The sequence below is a fragment of the Ascaphus truei genome, chromosome 2 (genome assembly GCF_040206685.1).
Source record: "Ascaphus truei isolate aAscTru1 chromosome 2, aAscTru1.hap1, whole genome shotgun sequence".
NCBI classification, from domain to species: domain Eukaryota; kingdom Metazoa; phylum Chordata; class Amphibia; order Anura; family Ascaphidae; genus Ascaphus; species Ascaphus truei.
This window is the reverse complement of record NC_134484.1, coordinates 343,681,519-343,701,690: the sequence shown is the minus strand read 5'-3', so window position 1 is coordinate 343,701,690 and position 20,172 is coordinate 343,681,519.

The following is a 20,172-nucleotide window of genomic DNA, read 5'->3' as shown; positions in this document are numbered from 1 at the left end:
TTCTAAAGTACTTCCCAATCGTATAATGCTGCCTATTTCTCTGGCCTGGAATAACTCCCTGATCCCCGCTTCTGCATTTATAGATTCTGGGTCTCAGGGGAACTTTATTGATCAGAGTTTTGCCTATAGGAATGGGACTCCCTTCCAATCCAAGGCTGTTCGAGTTGGTCTGGAGGCCATAGACGGGTGTCCACTCCAACCAGCCTTTATTTCCCTGGAGACTTGTTCTCTATCCCTCTCCACGGAGGACGGTCACCAAGAGAAGATTATCTTGGACGTGATCCACACTCCATCGGTAGATGTAATTCTGGGACTCCTCTGGCTGCAACTTCATAACCCACAAATAGATTGGATTAATAAAGAACCCATACATGGAGCCCCCAGTGCCTTAAGACCTGTCTTCCCCCCCAAACGGATGTTAGCCGGAGTGGAATTACCCACAGAGTATAAAACTTCCCTTCAAACGGTCTACTGGGACCTGGCAGACGTTTTTGATAAGATACGTTCTGAAGTGTTACCTCCTCATAGAGACTTTGACTGTCCTATTGAGCTCCTTCCCGGTGCTACCTTACCCAAAAGCCGTTCTTACCCCCTATCCATATCCGAGACCAAGGCCATGACCGAGTATATCCAGGATAATTTGAGGAAGGGTTTCATCCGCAATTCTTCATCTCCAGCTGGAGCTGGATTTTTTTTTGTTAAGAAAAAGGATGGTTCCTTGCGCCCCTGTATTGATTACAGAGGTCTTAGCAAAATTACAATCAAGAACCGTTACCCCCTGCCACTTATTTCCGAACTCTTCGATCGTTTACAGGGGGCAACAATTTTTCCAAACTTGATCTCCGCGGAGGGCGACGAATGGAAGACCGCCTTTAACACCCGGGATGGGCATTATGAATATCTAGTCATGCCTTTCGGCCTGTGCAATGCCCCGGCGGTCTTCCAGGAGTTTGTCAACGAGATCTTCCGTAATCTCCTCGACCGCTTTGTTATCGTATACCTTGACGATATCCTTATTTTTTCCAAATCCCTCTCTGACCACATTCAACACACCAAATTAGTCTTGTCCCGCCTTCGGGAGAACAATTTCTATGCTAAGCTAGAGAAATGTTCTTTTCATCTTTCTTCCATTCCCTTTCTTGGATATATCATTTCTAGCACTGGCTTCTCTATGGACCCAGTCAAACTCAAGGCTGTCTTAGAATGGCCACCACCCACTTCCCTGAAAGCCATACAGCGATTCTTGGGATTTGCGAATAATTATTGTAAATTCATCAAGAATTTTTCTTCTACCGTGGCCCCCATTACTGCCCTTACCAAGAAGGGAGCTAACACAGCAGTCTGGTCTCCTGTAGCTCTCCAGGCTTTCGACTCCCTCAAAAAATCTTTCGCTTCTGCTCCTATTTTGCGTCACCCTGACCCCGGGCTTCCCTTTAACCTAGAGGTAGACGCATCCGACGTCGGTGCTGGTGCCATTCTCTCTCAGAGACAATCCCCACAGGCCAAACTTCATCCCTGTGGGTTCTTTTCAAAAAAACATTCTTCGGCAGAACGGAACTATGATGTCGGAAACCGAGAGCTCCTGGCTATTAAACTCGCTCTTCAGGAATGGAGACATCTTTTGGAGGGAACGGAGACCCCCATTTCGATCTTTACTGATCATAAAAACTTACTTTACATTGAGAGTGCATGTCGCCTTGGGGCGCGGCAGGCTCGATGGTCTCTTTTTTTCCCGAGATTTAATTATCTCATATCTTACATTCCTGGTCCAAAGAATCAAAAGGCGGACGCACTTTCACATCAATTCCTGTTTGAGGACAATTCCGAGGTTATCTCCGAAACAATCGTACCCTCCAAGTATATAATTTTGGCCAACTCTTTCGATATCCTGGATCAGGTCATGGTGGCACAATCTAACCTCCCGAGGGGCCTTAAGGTGCCGGTCGGCCGTCTGTATGCAGCTCCACGCTTCCTTAAGAAGATTCTTGAGTGGGGTCATTCTTCTAGGTCAGCCGGCCATCCAGGCATTAGCAGGACTTCTGACCTCATTGGTCGTACCTTTTGGTGGCCAACCATGTTGCAGGACATTTCAGAGTACGTAAACACTTGTCCAATCTGCGCCCAGGTTAATACCGCTCATAAAAAGCCGTACGGTCTTCTACAACCCCTCCCTATACCAGAACGCCCATGGAGTCATCTGTCCATGGACTTTGTGGTTGAACTTCCAAACTCTAAAGGGATGAACACCATTTTTGGTTGTCGTGGATCATTTTTCCAAGCAGGCCCATTTCATTCCTCTCAAAGGCTTACCCAATTCCCCTACCCTGGCAGACATTTCTGTTAAGGAAATATTCCGTATTCACGGAGTTCCTCTTTCCATCGTATCCGATCGAGGTACACAATTTTGCCTCAAAATTTTGGCGAGCTTTCGCTCGCAGGATGGATATCACCCTCCATTTTTCGTCCGGGTATCATCCCCAAACTAATGGGCAAACTGAGAGAACGAACCAAACTCTGGAGCAATACCTCGATGCTTCATCGCAGACAGCCAAGACAATTGGGTAGATTTACTTCCGTGGGCAGGGTTCTCCCATAACTCTTTAAAGAATAGCTCCACGTTGAAATCCCCTTTTTTCATTTATTATGGTTTTCACCCGGGTCAACTGCCCATCACCTCAGTTCCTTCCGCGGTTCCAGCGACCGATGACCGAATCAAGGATCTTCAGGAATCCTGGAAAAGGATCCAAGAGGCTGTGAGAAACGCAACCCATAGACAAAAGGCACAGGCAGATCTTCACCGTCGTCAGGCACCAGTCTTCAAACCAGGGGATAAGGTCTGGCTCTTCTCCAAGAACATTAGAATGAAGACTCCAAGCCAAAAGCTGGCTCCCAGGTTCTTGGATCCATTCTCAGTAATAGAACGGATCAATCCTGTGGCATATCATCTGGAACTTCCTCCATCCATGAGGATACCCTCCGTGTTCCACGTGTCACTGCTGAAACCTGTGTTCCAGAGTCCACGGTTCCATAGGACACCGATTTACCCTAAACCAGTCATAGTTCAGAGGCAAGAAGAGTTCGAAATTCAATCTATTCTGGATTCCAGGAGGACGAGGGGTTCGGTACAATACCTGGTTCACTGGAAGGGCTTTGGTCCAGAGGAAAGATCTTGGGTACCCTATAATCAAATACATGCCCCCAGACTGCTGAGACTCTTTCACTCCAAATTTCCCTAAAAGCCATATTGGAGTCATCCTGATGCTGCTCCTCAAGGGGGGGGTACTGTAAAGTCCGGGGGAACATCTCTCTCTAAAGGCGTTCCCCCGCGACTTTACTTACCTCCGCTCCAGCTCTGCCTCCTCGCCGCCGCGGGCGGGATCTTCCTTCTCTTCCGCTTCCCGCGGCGGCTACTGATCTCGCGCATGTGATCTTACGTCCTCCCTCAGGGGGAGTTCCCACCGCCAGCTGAGGCCACGCACGCCTCTCCCGCGCGGTGCACACGCCTGATGCGCATGCACCGCTCACAAGCTGCACATCTAGCGCAGCTGTGGTAAGTTTCTCCCTACCAATCCCTATCTTCCCTGGGCCCGCTCCCTCGTTACTCCCCCTGTCCCTATTGGTCCTTCCTCCTTCTTATACTTTGCTCAGCCATTCATTCTTTGGCTGAGCATAGCTTTGTATGACCTGTGTTAACCACAGTCATGTCTGCCTCAGTTCCTGTCTCTTTGTCTCCTTAGTGATGCCTTGTGTACCGAACCGGCCTGGCTGTGGACCCACTCTGGACTTCTACCCTTGGTTTGTATCCGGACCTCCTGGACTCCCCGACCTCTCTACCTCGGCATGCGGATTCCGACCTACCTCCTGGCTCTGGACCCCAGGCTCTCGGTACCACCTATCTTCTGGAACCTCCCTTCTCGTCTGGCGAGTATCTTACTTTATCTTATACTCCCAGACGGTTCCAGACGCCTATTTTCCACTTTCCAGGCATGTCCCCGTAGCTGTGGGTGCAGTTTGTTACCCATCTCACCTCAGTTTCGGGTCCCTCCTTGTCCGTGGTGAGCACAGCGTAACACAGAGATAACATTGAGTCCTTAACTGTGAGATGGGGACAGCGTCCCATTAGGTCCTCAGATGCTGCAACAAGTGTGGGGCCGTCTACCCCGAACTTGATCTTGGGGGCAGTGTCCTCCCAGCCTCCAGGCTCTAAGAGAGAGAGAAGCAGCCACACTAATAGCAATATATTCCTCTTCCTCATTAGGAGAGCAGGTGAGTGAAAACCATAACCACTCATCTCTGGCCTGAAGTTTCTATCCCACAGTCTCAGCAAATGTGAAACTGTGGAATGGATAATGTTTTCTCTTTTTTCCACTTTCTGCCTTAAAATCGAACAGACAGCTGCCTAACATTCTGGGACTATTTCACAATACATACAAATTGTATTATAAGCAGGGTTGCCACCTTCGATTGATGACGTACAAGGAGACTTTTAGCAATTACATTTCATTTGTTTAATTTATTCATTTTATTTATACATTTATATATTTACTTCTCTTACCATCTCCGGTGGCGGCATCTGCCGCATCTCCTCTGGCAAGGTGCCGTCAACATGACTCTGTGACATCAAATGGTGCCACGTTGCCATGACAATGGGATTTCGCAATGGCATGTGGTATCAAGTTGCCATGACAATGGGAGATCCTGCGGTGTCACTTTGCCATAGCAACATGATGCTCATGTCACCGTGACATCACGTAGCATCCCGTTGTCATCACAACGCAACGCATTTCGACATCGTGAAGCCATGTTGACGGGACCCTGCAGGGGGATATGCTATCGGATGATGCCGCCGCTGTTGACGGAGAAGGTAAGAGCGGAGACCCCGCCCAGAGATTTCACAGGTAAACCCATAGCTAGAGATACGTGGCTGAAACTCATAGTCTCTGGGTTGAAAACCCGGAGTGGTGGCAACCCTGATTATAAGTGCAATATGCAATGGTCAATACTAATACCATCCTCCATTTACTCAAAAAGGAAAATCCAGACCTCCTAGGAAAACGGAGCAAAAAAAGAATGGAGAGGAAAAGGTAAAAACAGTGTACAACTGTAAAATGTATTCAACACGCATGCTAATACAAATGTACTTACAGTATATCCAATACAAGCAAGCCTTAGGTATTATATGGGATAGCCGTGCCCTTCTTGAAAACCTTCACCGCTCCTTCAGAGAACAGCTGAGACTTCAGATCAGTCGCATAGAGGATGCTTGCGCACCGCGCCCTACGTGTGTACAGCGCGGAATCCCTGCTCTGGAACACGTGATGATGCTAGCTACAGCAAGCACGAGAGTCCAAAAAGCCACTTGCCGTAGCATGCATCATCGTCACGTGTTAAAGAGCAGGAATTCCTTGTTGAATTTGTTTTACAGCTATACACTATGTTTGTCTTTTTGGCTTTTTTCCCCTCCATTTTAAAGTTTCCATTTTCCTGGGAAGTCTGGATTTTCTTTTTGAAGTAAACAGAGGACATAATTGGTATTGGCAATTGCATATTGCACTTACAATACCATTTGGGGCTCTTCGCAGTCCCTTGTTTGAATTTTATTACAATAGAATAACCATGAGTGTATCAAATGCAATATCAAGTATCTGCTTGTAGTATATCTTTCACAGGTGCCTCAAACCTGCTTAATTCAATCCATTGTTACACTGTCACATTTCACATTATAAATAATAAATATTAGTCTCCTGCATCACTGAAAAAAAAGTGCTTAGACCAATAACTGAAAATTCCTTGATCCTCTGTCCTAGAATCATGAAACTGAGATAGGGCAAAAATGCGACAGTACAGCCGAATTTTTCTTATTTTTTTTATCGGGCAAGTTATCAACTTGTTACTGCTTAAAATAGACCATTATTTACCACATGAGTTTAAAATATCGGAATCGAATATTAAAATGAGAACATAACACAATATTATTCATTTTCATGCTAGGCATAAATCTTGGATACCTTGCGATATACATGGCTAATGTCAAAAAGTACTACTAATTTTTATTTCCTACCTAAGGCAGGCCTTGGGCCTATCTTGCTTATGTATATACTGAGCATCATATATATACTGTATATAGGCAAAATAAGCTTTACAAATCGGGAATAAGTGATAAAAATAGTTTAACAAGCACTGCAGAAGATTTTAACCCCTTAGTAGCCCAAGTGGCTACGAAAGCATGGGAATGCCTTAATAACCACTTAGGCAAGCAAACAGTTAACCCCAACCCTTCCAACTGCACCTATTCCCTTCCCTTCTAACACATCTACCCCCCCCCCCTCTATAAGATTGGCTAACAGCCCTATTAGCAGTAATAGCCTTAATAGCCCAAGGTGGCTAATAAAACTTTTGGCCAATTTACCCCAATAAAAAAATAACATATCATGTTTGAAAGAAATACAAACAATGAAACATATACATTAATTGCATTAAAATATAAACGTGTTGGTATTCATTAACCCCTTGAGTGCGTGTGCATCTAAGGGATTAATGTATTTTCTACTATAATTAGTAGAAGTGTATAAGATTACCCTCCCATTGCATCACTTGTGTAAATTAACTATTATTCATATGTGGAATTAATTACTGTGTACTGTTCATGTGTTATCATTATTTTTATTATTATTATTATTATTATTTTAAAAAGGGTAGTTAACCACAGTTCAGGACAATTAGGATGAGAGAGAAATAAATTAAAATACATGTGCTGTTTAATAAAATACTAAAAGGATCATTTTTTAATTCCCATAGTATGCAATATCAGATAAAGAAGACATTGTAATTAAAAATGCAATATTGCTTTTAAACGAATCTCTTGCATTCTAGACAAGACATTGTATATCCTCGCAGTCTTACAGTAATTGAAAATACCAAAAGAGGATAATAGAGGAAAATGGTCTGTTTTCTAGCTAATCCGTTATTTTCCTTTATCCTTGAAAGCCAGGGAAATTAAAGTAGCAAGAGACAACATATACATTTAATAGCCTGAGAAAATTGGAACCTTGGACAACCCAAAGCTTTCATTTTCATGCGTATGGGAACTTGAACTGAGCACAGCTTTACATCCTTAAAGTTTATTTATGTGTTGTACCTCACTAAAGGAAACAAATCCACAGGCTTTATTGATGTGGGAGAATCCTATCTTCCAGAAAAATAAATGTGTGCATGGCTGATTATTATTAGAAAGAGAGAATTATCTTTGTTTAATGTTATTTTGTTTATATGGATTAGCAGCTACAGTAATTACTAAAGCAATACAGGGCTCTAACATTCCTATTATGTCTAATTGTCTATCTTGGGATAATGAGCAATATATTTTTTACTGGTTATAAAAAATGTCTCAAATCATGAGGTGAGAAGGATTTTGTTTTGCTTTACAGTATTTACTTTTACTTTCTAATATTGGATCTAGTAGTTTGCTGTGCTGGATTCTCTGTTTGCTTCATCCTGTAGCAGAAGCATTCCTAAACGTGAGTTATATGAGAATGACTCAATGTGTACCAAGAAGTCTACTCTGTGTACTGTAGTCCTAGCCAATGTTCATAGAGATATTTCTGGAATTAATCTGACTCATACAGTTTAAGGCCTCTACAGTTCTAAGATACAGAAGAAAGAGCAAACCACACCTCAAATAGTGCAGTAAATGTTAAGTCAAAAGGTTATGCACTTAAAGTACAGTAGATTGACAAAGCATAATGACACAAAACGCATGTCGTGTCTGTTACCATCTGACATCATCCGTGGCGTCACACAGGAAACCACTAAAAAACAGCCAGCAGGTTACTTTTAAGTGCAGTTTCTATGTGTCTCACTCAACACTGTTACCACAATAATCCCTAAATGTCCCAACTCTCCTCATCTCGGTATTTTGTCCTAAGGAAACTGAGAGAATAGTAGGAGAGAGCAAGTGATAATTGAGACGCCACAAGACCAGCAAGTAAGAATAGCAATGTATTGCAGACTCCATTAATAGGGACTAACAGGATCTACCAATATATACTCTCCAGCTATTGTTACCCAATGTGTATTATACCATAGAGGCTGGTTAGCTGTCTGATAATAATGCTCATTTAAGAGTTATAGGGCCTTATTCAGAAAGCCTCGATAAGGCCCTTATCGAGCACTTATCGACCAAAATGGCTACTGGTATTCAGATAGCCTCGATAAGTGCTCGATAACGGCCTGTATCGACGCAAAATTTTATCTCCGGCCGAAATTCGCTGACTGAGCAGCGATCAGGCCCTTATCGACCATTTTCGGAGGGTTGATAAACTCCCGCTATTCAGAGACCCGCGAGTCGGGTGTCGCGGCCCATCGCAGCCCATCGCAGGCTTAAAAAACGATTTTCTCCCCAAATCCACTTCCCCAAAAAATTGTTGGACAATTGGTGGGGAAATGCCTCGATGAGCTGCGATGGGTCGGGACTTAGAAGAAATCAGGCCCCTTTCCTGCCTCGGATTGATTCCGGGGGTCTCCGGAGCTGATAGCCATTAATAGCAGCTCCTGACCCCCCCAGCATGCATCCGAGGCAGGAAACATGAACGTACAGCAACTTCATTACCTTAGCGGCTAACCGCTAAGGCAATGAAGGGGTTAAACACCCGTGCCAGGCTTACTGTAATAAACATACAGTACAATACAATACAGTGGCTATCGGGGGTGGGTGAAGGGGGAATTTGGCCCTTAGTGGCTGTTTAGGCATTGCAGGGGGGTTGCGGGGGGAGTTAACCCCTTCATTACCTTAGCGGTTAATACCGCTAAGGTAATAAAGGGGTTAACCCAACCGCTACCCACCCGCAAGGTCTAAACACCCATCCTTAGGGCTAATACCCCCTTCAATCACCCGTGAGGCCTAAGCACCCACCCCAGACTGACTATACCCACCCTATACCCATTGAGTAGTATAGTGGTACATCATACCCATATAATAATAATATGGGCATGATAAGCCTCTATAGCACTCAATGGGCACCCTAATAAAAATACAGTAATACACAAGACACACAGTAATAAAACCTAACTATACTCCCAAAAAACATACTTCACTAAATAAAATCAGTAGCCAGCTAATCCAATCAATAGAAGCAATTACAACATCAACAATGAATTAATTAAACCATTACCCAATCAAACCAATTAATCCCTAAAGCAACTCAAAATGAATAGTAACACTAACCAATGTAAACAATGAATTAATCCTACATTAATTAATGTAACCATTAAAAGACAAATAAACACATTAAAACTATCTCTGAAGTATCCATAAAACACATTAGCTAACATAATATAACTTTAAGTACAAGCGAACACCAATCGCAAACCTTTTAATACATTAACCATAAACAAACAATCACATCCACATCAATAACAAGCGAGAAATGCCCCCCAAATATTAGCATAATAATGTATTAATCTGTACCCGAAAGAGGTACAGATTAATATATTATCAGTCAATGTGCCTCCCCCAAAAAATCAAAAAACACACCCAAAAAATAGACCTGTAAAAAGAGACATTTACAAACATTGAATATCTTACTTACCATTAGAAGCGGTGGCCCTCCGACTCCCGGGGTAACAGGAAGCTCACGTACCTTGAAGGCCTCCAACAGCATCCGATGCCATCATCCATCAGGATCCGGCTCAGGTACCCCAAACTTCTTTTTTCTTTCTTTACTCACCGTCTTCTATCTTCATCTGTAACCATTTCTTGTTGTTCTTTATCTTCTTTCTTCATCTGTCAATCCATAAAACCCCCTGTTAAATCCCAGCCGATGCTGTCTCGTCAGCTTCTTGGGCTCAAATGAGGCGTCACGGCCTTAAATATGGCTTGTGACGTCACATTTACCCTCACAATGGTTAACAGCCACCTGATTGGCTGTTAAAACCATGTGCAGACTTAAAAAAAATTTTTTTGCTGTGACGTCACTTAAAGGGAATGATGCCAGCCAATCAGAATGGCTGTGCTTCATTTACCTTTAACATGACGTCAGTAAATCCAAGATGGCCGCTGGGTCACAAGGTTCCCACGATCTGATTGGCTTAAATACCTTGTGACCCAGCGGCCATCTTGGATTTACTGACGTCATGTTAAAGGTAAATGAAGCACAGCCATTCTGATTGGCTGGCATCATTCCCTTTAAGTGACGTCACAGCAAAAAAAAAAAATTTAAGTCTGCACATGGTTTTAACAGCCAATCAGGTGGCTGTTAACCATTGTGAGGGTAAATGTGACGTCACAAGCCATATTTAAGGCCGTGACGCCTCATTTGAGCCCAAGAAGCCGACGAGACAGCATCGGCTGGGATTTAACAGGGGGTTTTATGGATTGACAGATGAAGAAAGAAGATAAAGAACAACAAGAAATGGTTACAGATGAAGATAGAAGACGGTGAGTAAAGAAAGAAAAAAGAAGTTTGGGGTACCTGAGCCGGATCCTGATGGATGATGGCATCGGATGCTGTTGGAGGCCTTCAAGGTACGTGAGCTTCCTGTTACCCCGGGAGTCGGAGGGCCACCGCTTCTAATGGTAAGTAAGATATTCAATGTTTGTAAATGTCTCTTTTAACAGGTCTATTTTTTGGGTGTGGTTTTTGATTTTTTTGGGGGGAGGCACATTGACTGATAATATATTAATCTGTACCTCTTTCGGGTACAGATTAATACATTATTATGCCAATATTTGGGGGGCATTTCTCGCTTGTTATTGATGTGGATGTGATTGTTTGTTTATGGTTAATGTATTAAAAGGTTTGCGATTGGTGTTCGCTTGTACTTAAAGTTATATTATGTTAGCTAATGTGTTTTATGGATACTTCAGAGATAGTTTTAATGTGTTTATTTGTCTTTTAATGGTTACATTAATTAATGTAGGATTAATTCATTGTTTACATTGGTTAATGTTACTATTCATTTTGAGTTGCTTTAGGGATTAATTGGTTTGATTGGGTAATGGTTTAATTAATTCATTGTTGATGTTGTAATTGCTTCTATTGATTGGATTAGCTGGCTACTGATTTTATTTAGTGAAGTGTGTTTTTTGGGAGTATAGTTAGGTTTTATTACTGTGTGTCTTGTGTATTACTGTATTTTTATTAGGGTGCCCATTGAGTGCTATAGAGGCTTATCATGCCCATATTATTATTATATGGGTATGATGTACCACTATACTACTCAATGGGTATAGGGTGGGTATAGTCAGTCTGGGGTGGGTGCTTAGGCCTCACGGGTCAGGGTGGGTAGGTGATTTTTTCAATATATGCTTTCTGGCAACGGAGGACAGAGGGACCTGCTGTTGTGGTAAGTATAACTGTATTTATTTATTTTATTTATGTATGCGACTGCAGTGTTTAATAATGGGCAAATAATATATTATCCATATCTGGATAATAGTTAATTTGCCCATTACTGTACTGTATGGATTTGGGCAGGGGGGGGGGGGGGGGGTGGGCGTGTATTGATGTGTTTTTACATATTAATTTAAATATCCATTTCTTTAATAGTGTAGAGGTGCAGGGGGTCTCCGGAGCTGAACCACGTTGGTTTTGTGTCCGGGGATCCCCTGCTTCCCGAGATACAGGCCCCATTATGGTGTGCCGGTATCCCTCTGCATTGAAATGTCCCGCGTCACGTGACCGGGACATTTCCTTGCATAGGAGATACCGGCACCCCATAAAGGGGCCTGTATCTCGGGAAGCAGGGGGTCCCCGGACATAAAACCAACGTGGTTCAGCTCCGGAGACCCCCTGCACCTCTACACTATTAAAGGAATGTATATTTAAATAAATAAATTTCGGGCGACATTTCCGCTGGGAGAGGCGGCTCTCTCAGAGCAGCTCTCTCTGCAGCAGAAATGAATCGCTGCTTTTTGCCTTTTCAGAGGCTCGAGGCTCTCGCTGGCAGCAACTCGCCAGGTTTGGCCATTCTGCTATCACAGGTATTCGAGCCTTTCAGAATACCGTGATAGCAACGCCCAAAAAACATTCATTTTAAAATCCCTGGCGAATTTTTTTATGAATGTTCTCTGAATAAGGCCCATACTGTTTATTGTATTATAGTAATTGCAGACAGACACATCTGTATGTGTTCTTGTTATTCACATTTTGTTTCAATTAGTCTATGTGGGTGTTTGCACTGTTTTAAGTAACACAAGTATATTCCTCCACACCTCACAGATTGGGCTCAACCAAGCAGGGAACATTTAAGGGTTTTTTTAAACTATTTAATAACCCGGTTTGTTCTTTGTGTGGTTTAGTGTTCAGGTCTAGTGTGTTATAACATTTGAAGATACTACAATCATTAAGTTTTTTTTTTTTATAAAATTGAGAAATTAAAAGTTAGGTTTTATTGTTAATATCAGTGGCTGTGTCATTATTGAGTGCAGAGTATAAGGACCTTTTTTTTTTACTCCATGTTAAGTAATTTTATACACTTTTTTCCCCTGGCTGCACCTACTGATTGATACTAAGAGTTGAATGAGTGTATACTTAGTAGTTGCAGCTAGAGTTTCTTGTATTAAGAAATATACAGTAGAAGACTGCTCCCCAGTTTTCCCAGGTAGCACTGTTGCACAGTGTGTGGTATACCAGTAACTAGTGCATAACAAGTGAAAAGTAGGAGTCATTTTCCAAGCCAACAAGCATACAAATAAAGGTCACCGATATTTCTAACCCCAATATTCATAATTTTTAAAAGATATTGTTGGCAGCACACTGATAACGTCTCAGGTTTTCTAATGTTGTATATGAAATTACAATCTGTTATGCCTAGGCAATGTATTCTTATTATACAGTAGGTTGTTTTGGGAACAATATAATCCACTTGTGAGAAAATAAACACGGTCAAAAGGCCATACTTTTTATTATTACATTTTTTGTTTTTTTAATTTAGGTGGAACATGTGTTTATTTGGTTGTCTCCACTGGATCAGACCTTGAGTGGAACCAGGGTACAGGAATTCATACTGGCGATGTCATTCATTGACTACACAACAATTTTTTGTTTTTGTTTTGATTGAAAACTGGTTGAAGTATACACAACAGAGGGTTTTCATAAATAGAACCTTTTCAGGTTGAACTAAAGTTCTAAATGGAGTACCTCAATGATTGGTACTTGGAACGCAGCTTTTAAACTTGTTTATTAATTACCTTTAGGTTGACATACTGTACAGAGCAAAGTCTACACAATTCAGTGTCATCAGCAAATATGGAAAGTAGTAAAATCAGAGCATGATATATTTTGTCTCCAGAAAGAATGGATAGACTGGAAACTTGGGCAGGTAAATGGCAGGTGAGTTTTAATACAGATACATGTAAGATTATGCATTTCAGAAACTAGAATAAACAGGCAACTTCCATATCAAATGTTGCAAAATGAGGTCAATCCTTGATGGAGAAAGGATGGAATTTATTTTTCCCCTTATGAGACATCGTTGGATGGCGTTTCAATGGGGGCTTTGTGTGTGCTGTCCTCTGGATGAAAATACTGTAAGTACAAATGTAGGATAAGTATCTGTCGTTTAAATTTAGCATAGGTTGAACTTGATGGACATGTGTCTTCTTTCAACCTTATATACTACAGTACTGTATGTACCTATGTGAATAAGATTGAATGTACAATAAGTGCTACCTAAGTCTTAAAGAGTGTTAGATTAACTCTAGCTAATTATGACTAAAGGAGTTTAAAGTTGCAAGTGTAACTTGCATATCTTTGGATGCTGATAATTAGATCATCATTTTAAAAAAAATATTACTGTATATGCAGGTGTTCCTATTCTAGGAAGACCAGTTTTTGCTGTATTCAGAGATTATATTGGATCACTATTCATCACACTGATGTCCTTTCGAGTGGAGCAATTTCAAAGAATAAGAAAAACAATTAATCCGTTTATCCAGTAAAACATGTTTTATTCTTTGGGGAAATGTATTATCCAAAAACAATGTAAATCAAACAAGTAGTTTCTGTTATTTCAACCCAGTTATAAATATATTTGGTATTGATCAGACACAACTAATTAGACAGGAGGGAGCAACAGGACACAATCTTGATCCATGGTTATAGCCAGAACACATTGTTTGCATACTTACTACAGTTTACTTTCCATTACCCTAACACAAATCGAGTATGTGCAGTGATTTTGTCTCTTATCGGACAGCATGCTGAGAGGGTGATCTTGCTTATTTTTTTGTTGGTCTTACAAAAGAATGATTCATCGATGAACATTCATCTGCCCATTGAAAAACATCAATCATGTGAAGCTGAAATGAGCTGGTGAAAGTCGGTGCACAGTTTGGGAAGAGTAGAGAGATAGGATTGAGGAATGTCTCATTCTTCTTGTGTAAGATATTGCTCCACAGTTTACCAGTTGTCTTAAAATCATAATGTGAATGTGCTCAGTGCTATTTGAATCGTCTGTTCAGCTGATTCATTTGTTCTTTTTTTTTTTTTTTTTTAGTCAGTTCTCACACAGCTGATCTTGTTAAGGTCATTTAACTGAACTGTGGAAGACAGATATTTATGATAACATTGTATCATTACCAAGGATAGATTACAGTATTCTAGAAAGTATACGCCCCATGGAAAGTCTTCAGTGAATTGTGCATGCCAGATTTTTTTTCAATTGACTATAATTGATTAATTTACAATGTTTTCAACTTTTCTCCATTAACTACTGTTAAACAAAATGTATCTAAAGCACTCTTACATGTTTGGCTGACTGAATTGCTTACACTTTTAAAGGTCAACAGCCTAAATCTAACAATGTGTTCTGTTTTGTGTAAGTTTATTAAAGGCAGTGTTAAAATGCAGTAAAAAATATTTTACTTTAAATTAGAGTAAATAAAACTTTCAGACAGCAGGCCAATAATTATACATTTAACTCACGAGGGATACATTTAATGTAGCAATCCCCAATTGTTTTATTTTTTGCGGGGGCCTTTTAGGATTTGGATCTGGGTTAAAAACAAATATATATATATATATATATATAAATATATATATATATATATATATATATATATATATATAAATATATATATATATATATATATATATATATATATATATATATATATATATATATACAGTGTTCGACAAATCACCCAAAAATCTACTCGCCCAACCAAAAAATCTACTCGCCACCTAGTCCCGCCCCCAACCCCGCCCCTAGTCCCGCCCCCGCCCCTAGTCCCGCCCCAACCCCGCTTTAAAATAAAATATATAAATAAAATACATTTAATAAATTCCTAGTCAGAACAACATTCATTTTTGACATAAATGTATTTATTGTATTACATTATACTACAATTAGGCCTTGTTACGTGTGTGTGTGAGTAAATTTCAGATCTAGAAATAAAAGCCAGATGTGAATGACTAGTTTCCTGAACCTCTTAACCAGTGTCTGGACGCCCCCGCTTCACAATATCTAAAGCAGTAATCCCGCCTGGGATCTTACCTGATCCGCAGTCCCTCAATGTCCAGGTACCTCATTCCGCAATGTTACACATTGGAGGGGATGTGTTCCCTACCTGTCTTCTGGGTTAGGGGGGGATTCCGATATCTTCCGTGTGAAGCTTGAGTCAGATCTGGAAGACAGCAGTATAGGTTATTTCGGTGTAGTATAGGGCAAGTAAGATATATAGGGTAAATAAGCGATCCAGAGTGTGGGGGGGTTAGAGAGATAGAGGGAGAGAGAGAGTGTGGGGGAGAGAGAGAGTGTGGAGGGGGAGAGAGAGAGAGTGTGTGGGGGGGGAGAGAGTGAGAGTGTGGGGGGAGGAGAGAGAGAGTGTGGGGGGAGAGAGAGAGAGTGGGGGGGGAGAGAGAGAGAGTGGGGGGGAGAAAGAGAGAGTGGGGGGGGAGAAAGAGAGAGTGGGGGGAGAGAGAAGAGAGAGAGAGAGTGGGGGCAGAGAGAGAGAGTGGGGGCAGAGAGAGAGAGAGAGAGAGTGGGGGCAGAGAGAGAGAGAGTGGGGGGGGGAGAGAGAGAGAGAGTGGGGGGAGAGAGAGAGTGAGAGTGGGGGGGGAGAGAGAGAGTGGGGGGGGAGAGAGAGAGTGGGGGGGAGAGGGAGAGAGTGGGGGGGGAGAGAGAGAGTGTGGGGGGGAGAGAGAGAGTGTGGGGGGGAGAGAGAGTGTGGGGGGGAGAGAGAGAGTGGGGGGGAGAGAGAGAGTGTGGGGGGAGAGAGAGAGAGTGTGGGGGGGAGAGAGAGAGAGTGTGGGGGGGAGAGAGAGAGTGGGGGGAGAGAGAGAGGAGAGAGAGAGGGGGAGAGAGAGTGGGGGCAGAGAGAGAGAGAGAGAGTGGGAGGAGAGAGAGAGTGGGAGGGAGAGAGAGAGTGGGGGGGGGAGAGAGAGAGTGGGGGGGGGGGAGAGAGAGAGTGGGGGGGGGAGAGAGAGAGTGGGGGGGAGAGAGAGAGTGGGGGGGGAGAGAGAGAGTGGGGGGGAGAGAGAGAGTGGGGGGGAGAGAGAGAGTGAGTGGGGGGGGAGAGAGAGAGAGTGGGGGGGGAGAGAGAGAGTGGGGGGAGAGAGAGAGAGAGTGGGGGGAGAGAGAGAGAGTGGGGGAGAGTTAGAGAGAGAGAGAGAGGGGGGAGAGAGAGGGTGTGGGGGAGAGAGAGAGGGGGAGAGAGAGGGGGAGAGAGAGGGGGGGAGAGAGAGAGGGTGTGGGGGAGAGAGAGAGGGTGTGGGGGAGAGAGAGAGGGTGTGGGGGAGAGAGAGAGGGTGTGGGGGGGAGAGAGAGGGTGTGGGGGGAGAGAGAGGGTGTGGGGGGGAGAGAGAGGGGTGTGGGGGGGGAGAGAGAGGGTGTGGGGGGGAGAGAGAGGGTGTGGGGGGGAGAGAGAGGGTGTGGGGGGGAGAGAGAGGGTGTGGGGGGGAGAGAGAGAGTGTGGGGGAAAGAGAGAGTGTGGGGGAAAGAGAGAGTGTGGGGGAAAGAGAGAGTGTGGGGGGAGAGACACAGAGGGGAGAAACGGTGGGTGACACACAGAGGGTGGGTGATACACAGAGAGGGTGACTGACTGGGGGGGGGGTGACTGACTGGGGGGTGGTGACTGACTGGGGGGTGGTGACTGACTGGGGGGGTGGTGACTGACTGGGGGGTGGTGACTGACTGGGGGGTGGTGACTGATTGGGGGGGTGGTGACTGATTGGGGGGGTACCTCTGGTGTCACACACATACACATGCTCCCATACACACATACACTTGCTCCCATACACATGCTCCATACACATACACTTGCTCCCATACACTTGCTCAACATACACATACACACATACACTTGCTCCCATACACATACACACATACACATGCTCCCATACACATACACTTGCTCCCATACACTTGCTCCCATACACATACACACATACACTTGCTCCCATACACATACACACATACACTTGCTCCCATACACATACACACATACACATGCTCCCATACACATACACACATACACATGCTCCCATACACATATACACTTGCTCCCATACACTTGCTCACACACACACACACGGGGGGGGGAAGGAAAGGCCACGACCAGCACCACCACCACGCTCCTCCCCCACCCACCCCCCGCTCGTGGGGGGGGGGGCAGGCCGACACCCCCCCCCCATACCTCACGCGGGCATATTGGAAGCTTTGGGGAGGCAGGGTGGGTGGGAGGCACGTGGCGAGGTATCCCCCAGGGGACAGTCAGTCCCGCAGTGGCCGCCACTTACCCTGCTCTTCTCGCCGGCATGTCTTCACAGTGCGCGGCCAAGCAGCTTTGCAGACTGCTTCTTCCCCCCAGCCCGCGGCGGCATGAAGCTAGCTGGCGGGAGGCGGCATGAAGCTAGCTGGCGGGGAGGCGGCAGGGTAGGTGGGAGTCACGTGGTTAGGGCAGAGTCCCCCCCCTCCGCACGCCAACCGGGCTGCAAGCAGTGGGGACCTCCCGCCCGGGGCAGCGATCGGTGGATCGAGGGGGAAGGGGACAGGAGCAGGGGAAGGGGACAGGAGCAGGGGACAGGCGGAGGGGAAGGGGACAGGAGCAGGGGACAGGAGGAGGGGAAGGGGACAGGAGCAGGGGACAGGAGGAGGGGAAGGGGACAGGAGCAGGGGAATGGAGGAGGGGAAGGGGACAGGAGCAGAAGAAGGGGACAGGAGGAGGGGAAGGGGACAGGAGCAGGGGACGGGGACAGGAGGAGGGGACAGGAGAGCTGCCGCGGTGGGGAGTAGGGAGCCATGTAGAGACCAGGGGGATCGCAGGGAAGGAGCAGAGGGGCCGCAGCATGGCGAGTACTTACTTTTGATGTCCGGGCAGAAAGAATGGCTGCACGTTGGGGGCAGGCTCATATAGAGCCTGGCCGCGCGCCCACAAATCCTGGGAGCGCGCGCCAAACAGCAGTCAGGTAGGGAGTTTTTGTTTTTTTTTTTTGTTTTTTTTAAGCGCGAGCAGGGAAATTTAAAAAAAAAACACGTGTGCTGCTTGGGCCAATGTTTACTCGCCTGGGGGTTAAATCCACCCGCTCCGGGCGAGTAAATGTATAGGATTGTCGAACACTGTATATATATATATATATATGTATACGGGTTTTCTGATCCGGTCTGACCCCCCCAATCTCATATTGGCCCCTGTGGTCTAACCAGTCCCCATTACGGTGTAGTGTCTGGTGGTGCACCTGTTGGCAACAGGACTCCTGAGTCTCCCGCATGATGTTGTGTGGGGATTTTCCAACCCAGACAGGCAGCGGAGGTAGTGTACTAAGTCCTACCTAGATCCAGTGCAGCGCCTCCACCTCATCAGGATCCCAGCGTGAGCTTGTGGATGGTCCTGGTGAGGAACTCCTCTGTGGTGCAGCCCCCTGTGTAATCACTCCACACTTACACACGAGGGTTTCTTTTATCAGAATCATCTTTATTGGTACGGTGGGCCAGCTGCCCTCCACAATGGGTGTATTCAGCCCTCCATTGTTCACCATACTTCCCTTTGAAAGGTATTGTCCTCCTGAATTAGGGATTCCCTATCCCCGCAGGGATATCTATTCTGTGCCAGGTCCCTGGTCACAGTCTCATTATTCAGCTACTATAACATAACCACTCAGCAAACTACTCCTTCTCCTCCTCTAACAACTAACTTTGGATCAGTGCTGTGCCTTATGTATCCTCTGGGGGCTGACACAACTCTGACATCACTAACCATGGAGTCAGAGCCTATGACCACTCCCATCCATACATAGGGCACCTCACCAGGGTGTGAGGGCAAACCTCCATGATTACTGCTGGCATGCCCATAATTTACCAGGCCTTACTGTCAGCAGGAGAGATGACTGCAACCATTTTACAGTATGGTTACATTCTCCCCCTGGTGAATCCCACCGCCCCCCCGGGTGGGACCTAAATTTGCAGTACCTTTCGTCAGGAAGCACTGTAAAATGGAACACACATAATTATCAGAACATCATACATGAGATTCGAAATTATAACTAAACAGTTCACATCGCGCCAAGCCCGCCCTGACCAGCAGCCACGAGCCCGCGTAATGCTACTCAGTACCTCCTAATAGTAGTGCCGTGGATCAGGTTTCTTTACCTCCCGACCCCCCATGTCCAGAACAGTTACATGGTAGCTACGCGGCAACCCCCTCTCAAGCCTGTATACTACCCTGTGTTTGTATACACTTCTCCCAATACTCCAAACCCTTATCAGGTGCTCGATCCTCTCTTCTGCCTTACTGCCAGTAATGGCACCCCCTTTGTTGACCATGTACTCCTCTATGGTCTCCCTTAACCACGTGTCCCTATTCTCCTCAATCTCCTCCATGAGGGGTTCAGGAACACACGGGTACTCCAACCCATGGGAGTACTTGTATTTCGCGATGATCGCCCTTTCAGCCCTACTACTCCTAGTTAGGTTGGCACTCCCTGCTCTCCCTGGTAACACCCATGATAGGGGCTCATCTGGATCTACGGGGTCGGACAATATGCCAGGGCCCATGGGTTCTATTTCATTTCGGTCTACCATGAGCCACTGATATTGCATATCCTTTTTCCTCTCAGCGGGCGTGAACTCCCCTCTAGCCCACCAGTAATCTACAATGTCATCTTTTTGTAGCAAAAACCGCGTGCGGTCCATCCAACCCATGTACCCCTCGAATAAGGGCGCCCACCAGCGGGT